Raw genomic sequence first — 7,500 nt, 5'->3', positions numbered from 1 at the left:
GGCCGATCATGGATCGAAACTTATGCCAATCGACTGTTCTCCGTAAGAACAATCGGTTAGCATCGATTTTGATTCATTTCGAAACCCACCGGACTCCATGCAAAACCAAATAGCCGGCCAAGCTTCGTCAAGCGTCGTCGTTCGTTGATTTGCTCTGTTGGTTCAAACGTCTCCGGCCAAATCAGTGTATATTCTTTCCCTCTCTTTTGTGTCCGTTTTTGTTCTTCTTCCTTTTGTTTCTTTTTTCTGCCCTTCTTCTTCTTCTACTTTTCATTTGATTAATCAACTAATCAGTTTTTAATTGATTAAAATAGGTTAATCGCCTGCTTAGTTTACGTTTAACCTTTAAATCAGTATAATTCATTGCTGTTAGTTCTAATTTCTTTGTTTTGTTTGTTGTTACGATTCCTTGGTCAAAAGTGACTTGGTTCATTATTATTATTTTCAGATTTTTTAGTGTTAGGTCAGTTTATTTATGGTTTTTCTTTCTTCTTCTTTCGAAATTATTTTGTTTTGGGTTTTGTTTGGTTTGGGGCCTGCCTTGCATTCAGACAGGCCCATTAGCACAAAGGCCCAAGGGGTTTTGGGATTCAGTTTCCCAAAGGGTTCAAATCCCAGCTTTGTTTGAAAGTAATTAGCATGTGTTTTAAGGGTATTTGGAGAATTGGATAGATAGGAATCTTGACTAACTGCCTAGAAAGCTGCTAGGAAGGTGGGAATTGGATGAATTACTGAATAGTTTAAAAGATTAGGGTCCAGAATGAAAACATGAGAAATTGGGGAAGGGGTGAATGGTAAAGTTTTAAGATCAATTTTGCTGCCCTAAAGCTTGCTATAAAAGACTCATTTTCATTTCTAGGGAGAGACTAGAATATTAAAAGCTAGCAAACGGCTGAAATACACATACACTGTTAGAGTTTTAGATTCAGAAAGAAAAAAAAAAGAGAAAAAAATAGATAATCTCCACGTACTGTTCCATTGCAGCTGGTTTTGATCTCTCTTAGGGTTATTTTAAAAAGCTTGAATACATTACTACTTTCCTGGTCTCAAAACATGGCTGTAGTTGGTTGATAGTTGTTGTTTACTGTCGTCTAAAAGCTGCTGATATTTCTATTTCCTTGCTGAAGTTCTGTGGTTGTTTCTTGTTGTTCCAGGTATGTTCATGAGCTTGAAGCAATAAACTGGGGTTGTAATTTGCTGATTGGAAATGGGACTCTCTTATTCATTTAGCTGAATGTTCTTTATCTATTGTTCTTCGGTCGAGAATTTAATACTGCTTCAGCTTAGTTTAAGTACTGTCAACATTGATGTCAGTGTAGTTGTATGGTTCAAGTGTTTAAGTTATTTTAGCACATTCATAGGTGGTTTTAACAATTTGCTATATTTAGTAATTGTAATTATTTGGGACTGTTTTTCAAAGGTTTGTTGAATGTAAGTTCATGTGTTTGTATTGTTAAGCATGATGATAGGTGTAGATCTAATATTAATCCATGAATGAATTTCAGAAATTGATCTCTTGTTGAATAAGATTAACAACATGCTTATTAGAACTATTGAATGTGTAACTGTATGACTAACAAGTAGCTTCATAATCTAGGATCCGATTGTTAGTATGAATAGTAACATTGATTTTAAAGGCCATAATATGGTTTTTTAGGTGTTGTGATTCTCAAAACTTGTTTATTATGCTGTTGTGTGTGTTGTAGTTAGCTGGGCCTCATCAGGGCCTGAGCGTTTGATTTACCATTGCCCAACATTTGGAGTTTTGGAGTTGGCCCAATTGAGGCCAACTGGGCTGTGGCCAGTCTTGTTTGGCCCAGGCTATCTCCACTCTTTCATTTGGGTTCGATCTAGAGCACAGATGCCCCTCAACGTGTATTTTAAGCGGCCTCTTTCAAGTAATGCAGTGGGCCTAGATTTGTCGGCCCATTTGGAAAGAAGCAGCGGTCCATTTGGCTTTCCCTTGGGCCTGATCTTGGGCCTAGTTCCTCTTTCGATTAGTCTTGGCTTTAAGCCCAAATCGGAATAGGTGTAAGTAATAAAAAGTCCCTCATGAGCACCTATTTTCTTTTCTTTCACCCAATAGTTGTATATAAACATAATTAGATTTTTCCTTAATTAGATATAATTCTCTAAGTAGGAGGTGTGCCGTATTAATTAAATCGCTTATGGCCCTCACTAATCTTCTAAGTTAGATATTAAAAATGAACTTCGTATTTTGCTTAGGCGCTTCAATTATATAATTATCACGGTTATTGCTAAAATCCGGGGGTACCTTTCATGTGGCCTGGTTCTAATTTCCAACGAGGTTGAATAGAATGTGTCGTGACTCACGGGTGCATTTCATGTAGCGTGGCTCGCGATGTGTTTTAAACAACCATGAAATAATTCATTAAATAAATAAAAGCGGTTTAAAAGTTAAAAATGCACATAGGTTTAAAAGTATTTTAAAATCAAGTAAATAAGCCAATGTTAAAAATTGAACGACCGTGCTAAAACCATGGAACCCGGGAATGCCTAACACCTTCTCCCGGGTTAATAGAATTCCTTACCCGGATTTTTGTGTTCGCAGACCGTAAATAGAGTCAAACTTCCTCGATTCGGGATTTTAAACCGGTGACTTGGGACACCAATAAACTATCCCAAGTGGCGACTCTGATTTTAATATAAATAATCCCGTTTCGATTGTCATATAAATTGGAAAAACTCCCCTTATACCCTTCCGGGTGTAGGAAAAAGGAGGTGTGACAGCTCTGGCGACTCTGCTGGGAAAAGAACCCAGAACTTCTGGTTCAGGGTTCAGAATTCGAGCTTAGAATAAATGTTATAGTTGGATTTATCTAATTTTTATATGTTTGAGCCTAATGTGCTAATTGTCGCTTTTTACCGCTTTGATATTATTTGGGTTGTATATAAATTGTTACGAAACCCTCCTCTCTCTGAGTCTTCTAAATCATCTAGGAAGTGTGCACTTCGTGTGACTTCTCTTCTGTTAGAGTCATATCCCAATTTTAGAATGAGGTTCGGACAAGTTGCAAAGCCGGTGAAGCTTATGTATTTCTAGTACGCTGCCCCCCTTCGGCTCGAGCTGTCCGCTCAGGTAAGCCAGGTCTAGAACAATACACCCAGGTTTTAAACCTAGAATGACATAACCTCATGTCGGATCCCTAGTAGGAACGTTTATTTGCATCATGTGCATTTGACTTAGGGGACTCAACACAGGGGTTGGGTCCGTCTAGGACAGGTGTACCCAAAAATATAAGACCATCCTGATGCATCTTACGCGCTACATGTTGCAATCTTCGAGGGTAAAAGGGTCATTTGGCGGACCAATGAGGGTTGAGGATAAATGTAAAAAAGGGTGAAGTGTAAAAAATAAAGCAAGTAGGGCCCGGTTATAATTTTCTTTCACGCTTTTTCACGGAAATACCAAAAATTGAAAATGAAAAAAAATCCATAAAGATTTTGCAATTTCCCATCATTTTTTTCTTTTTTTCAAAAATAAAAAAAATAAAAAAAAAAAAAGAGGAAGAAGAAAATCCAAAAAGAGTTTACATGTTTCATCATTTTTCAAAACAAATATATATTAACTCTAAATTAGTTGTTTTTTAAATTCTTGCCCGTATCCAATCTGCCCGAACTACGCGAACCTGATTCTCGTCTCTCGGGGTGGGATACGTAGGCAACCCACATAGGATCCGGTCTTCCTAGTGAGTTTAGGTTCTTCGCTTCGCGGGGTCTTAGCGAAATCTTGCATTTTTAGCCACTTTTAGCCACATAGGTTAATTTTGGAAAAATAGTCACAACCATGTCTTGCATGTGTCTAGTAGGGAATGTTATTGTCTCACATAGTGTTGGTTTCAGTTTTCTCATGCAGGTGTGAATCTACTTACTGGAGATTGAGCATGACAGATACCCCAGGACCACTACATTCAGGAGTTGCTTGAGGAGCCTTTTATGTTTTTGAGTCTATTATTCATGTTTTACTTTATAGTCCTGTATAGTAGTATTCAGTCATTTAGTTGATGCTAGAGTCTGTCATAGTCTAGTTAAGTTTGTCGAGTTTTTTTTTATTTCCCGTTTTGTATTTGAAAAATATTTTACAAATCAAAAATCCAAAAAAATAAAAATATTTTGCGTTTTTATATTTCCGTTAGATTGTCTTTAGAAATACTACGCCTAGAAAGTTAAAAAAAAAAAAAAGAAATTTTGAGGTGGTTTTTCATTTAGAAAATTAATAGCTAGAACTCAAAAAAAATTGCTTTTATATTTCCTTTAGTACATTAAAAAAAAAGAATTTTCTCTTAGTACCTCTTTAAAAGTTTTCTTTAAGATATTAATTTCAAAATCCAAAAAGATTTTCTTTTCAGGTTCTCCTTTGAGAAATTATTGGAAAATGAAAAAAAAAATCTTTTTCTCTTTACTAGAACTTTAGGACATTGCACATAGAAGAAAAAAAATAACATACTTTATCTTTAGTTTGTTTTTAGAGTTTCTTCCTTAGGTAATCAAAAACTGAATCCAAAAATATTTTTTATCTTCTTCATTTCACTTTACGAAATCTTTCTTCAGGGATATCAAATGAAAATCAAAATATATTTCTTTGGTTTATTTTTTAGATTTTCCTTCCTAGAAAAAAGAATAAAAAAAATTATTTTTCTCTTGTAGGGTTTTTTCCTTAATAATTTCACATAGAGTATTTGTTTTAAAAAGAAAAAAAAGAAAAAATATGCTCGTTAAGCTTGAGTTTAGAATAGGTTATAGAACATTAAGTCTAGAAAATTCAAAAAAAAAAAGGATTTGCTTCTTTTATTTCTATTTTCTCATCAGAGTAGTCATTAAGGTAAAAAGGGAAAAAAAGAAGAAGAGAACGTTAGTTTGTTTCCTTTATTCCCGATCTTCAAGAACTACGCAAAAATCTGGTTCATGCGGCGTCATGATACGTAGGCAACCTACATAAGGTTCGATCGAATTATTTTTTTATTATTTAATCAAAAAAAAAGAGAAAAAAAAAGAGATGAAATTATGGGATGTGAGAAATGAGAGGAAAGAAAGAATGATAATTAGGAAAAAAAAGGAAGGAAAATGAGCAAGCAAGTGCTAGAAAAGCAAAGAAAGGACGATTGAAATTGGGATGATGTCAACTGACCTTCGTACCCTCGAAGTCATTTTAGAACCGGTAACTATGGCTAGGTGCATTGCACATAAAGTGAGATTATCTTATGTTAAATGCCCTAACGCTAACGTGATGACTTCATTCTTCATAGCAGAAAGGTGGTTGGTTTGTGCTTCTTAAAGTGGTAACTCTTCCCTACAACACAAGGTCGAAAGGCAATGGCAGACAGCAACGGAATCGAGTCGGTTGATACTGGTGCCCGAAAGCAATTGGTTGAACAGGGCAATGGGTTAGTTGAAGAGGTAAGGATGTTAAGACAACACATGGTGGACATGTACCAGGCTTGGATGACTGGGAAGGTACCACCCCCGTGTCACGACCCCAAACTCGATCGTGGTGGCGCCCAACACTAATGCTAGGCAAGCCCGACAATTTACTCTCTCAACCCGAGCACAAAGCTCAAAACCAATTAATCATATACTTAAAATCAAATATTAATACTCATAGTTGAAATACTCAATTAAAACAATGCGAAATACTGACATAACTGTAACTCCCAAAGATCTGGGGTCATGAGTCTAGAGCCTCTAACTAATACAGAGTCAAGAATCCTCAAAATAAGTAAGTTCTAAAGTACGGAAATAATAAAGGGATAAGGGAGGAGTCGGGTCCTGCGGACGTCATAGCAGCTACCTCGACCACTCCTGGAACTCTGAAAACCAGCGGCTAGCAAAACTAAGCTCCCGAAGTACCTGAATCTGCACACAAGGTGCAGGGAGTAGGGGTGAGTACTACCAACTCAGTGAGTAATAAGCATATAAAATGTCTGAAGATAAGAAATCCACGAAATACCACAAAGCAAAGCCAACACTAACAGTCCTACACCTTACTATGAACCAACAGCAAAACAACTTCAAATATAACAGTCAAGTAAAAATGTAATGATGCAATGCAATGCACATGACCGCTATGGCGCGTAGCCCGATCCATTTAACATCGACGGCGTTCACTGGGGGTGTGTACAGACTCCGGAGGGGCTCCTTCAGCCCAATCGCAATATAATCATATCATTCGCTGCGGCGTGCAGCCCGATCCATACTCAGTCCACAATATGCATATGAGTCACGTAACAGATTCAATTAATTTCCCAATTTCCAATTTATTAAGAAGAATATACTTTAGATATTTAACTTCAGGATAAGTGACTTAGCGTTTCATAACAGTGATTAAACACAGGACTGAGATCAATGATTATACAAAGCATGCTATCACAATGACAATCATCCTCTAAGGATGCTACAGATCGGCACAAGGCCTCAAATACGGCAATAAGCCCAGGTATATTCAATACAGGGTGCGTATCAGTCGCCAATATAGAAATATTCTTGTTCGTGGTGGACTAAGTCTCAATCCCCAGTCATAACTAATCCCGCACCTGCCATGGGGTGCGAGTCACGCCCTACAATAGCGTCACAATGTGATAAGCCGGGGTTTCAAACCCTCAGGCCATCATATACACCAACTACTCACCTCTATCCGGCCGTAGAATGGTCCGCAATGCCTTTTCCTTTCGTATCGACCTCCTCGCGCGTCGAATCTAGTCAAAATCACAACGAATACATAAATATGGGGTAAAGAAACATAACCCAATCAAAAATACTCGAAAAGTACTAAAATTCACGAAGTTGGTAAAACCCGAGCCCCGGGCCCACTTCTCGAAAAATTCCGAAAATCACACCAACAGATTCCTCGTCTCGCCACGAGTCCGTGCATATAAAGTTTACCAAAATCGGAGCTCGTTTGACCCTCCAAATTCCATTTTTACACTACAGCTTTCCAAGCCCTAGCTTGACCCGTTTTTGATGAATTTTCTACAATTTACATGTAATTTCTACCATAAATTCGAATATTTAGGCCAAGGAACTTACCTCCAAGCGATTCTCAGTCAAAACCCTCGAATTTCCTTGCTCAAAGCTCTTAAGAACGTCAACAATGGAGGAAAAATATGAAAGGGTCACGGATGAAATATTATTTTAAAACCCTTCTGTCGCCCAGCGATTTTTGCTTCTGGTGTCCCGTAACCGCTTATGCGGGACCGCTTCTGCGGCCATATGACCGCTTATGCGGTTTTTCATTAAAACTCAAGGTCCGCTTCTGCGACACCAATTTCCGCTTCTGCGGAAGCTCACCTCCTGGCCAAACCCGCTTCTGCGACCTCCTGTCCGCTTCTGCGGACTCGCTTAAGCGAATAGTGTCCCGCTTCTGCGGCTCCTTTTCCGCAGATGCGGAAATACCAGAAGCCAGGTGCACCAGACCTGCAACAAACATCAAGATTCTCCGTTTAACCACCCGAAATCACTCCGAGGCCCCCGGGACCTCAACCA

Source organism: Nicotiana attenuata, chromosome 12 (genome assembly GCF_001879085.1).
Source record: "Nicotiana attenuata strain UT chromosome 12, NIATTr2, whole genome shotgun sequence".
NCBI lineage: Eukaryota > Viridiplantae > Streptophyta > Magnoliopsida > Solanales > Solanaceae > Nicotiana > Nicotiana attenuata.
This window is presented reverse-complemented; position numbering follows the sequence as displayed.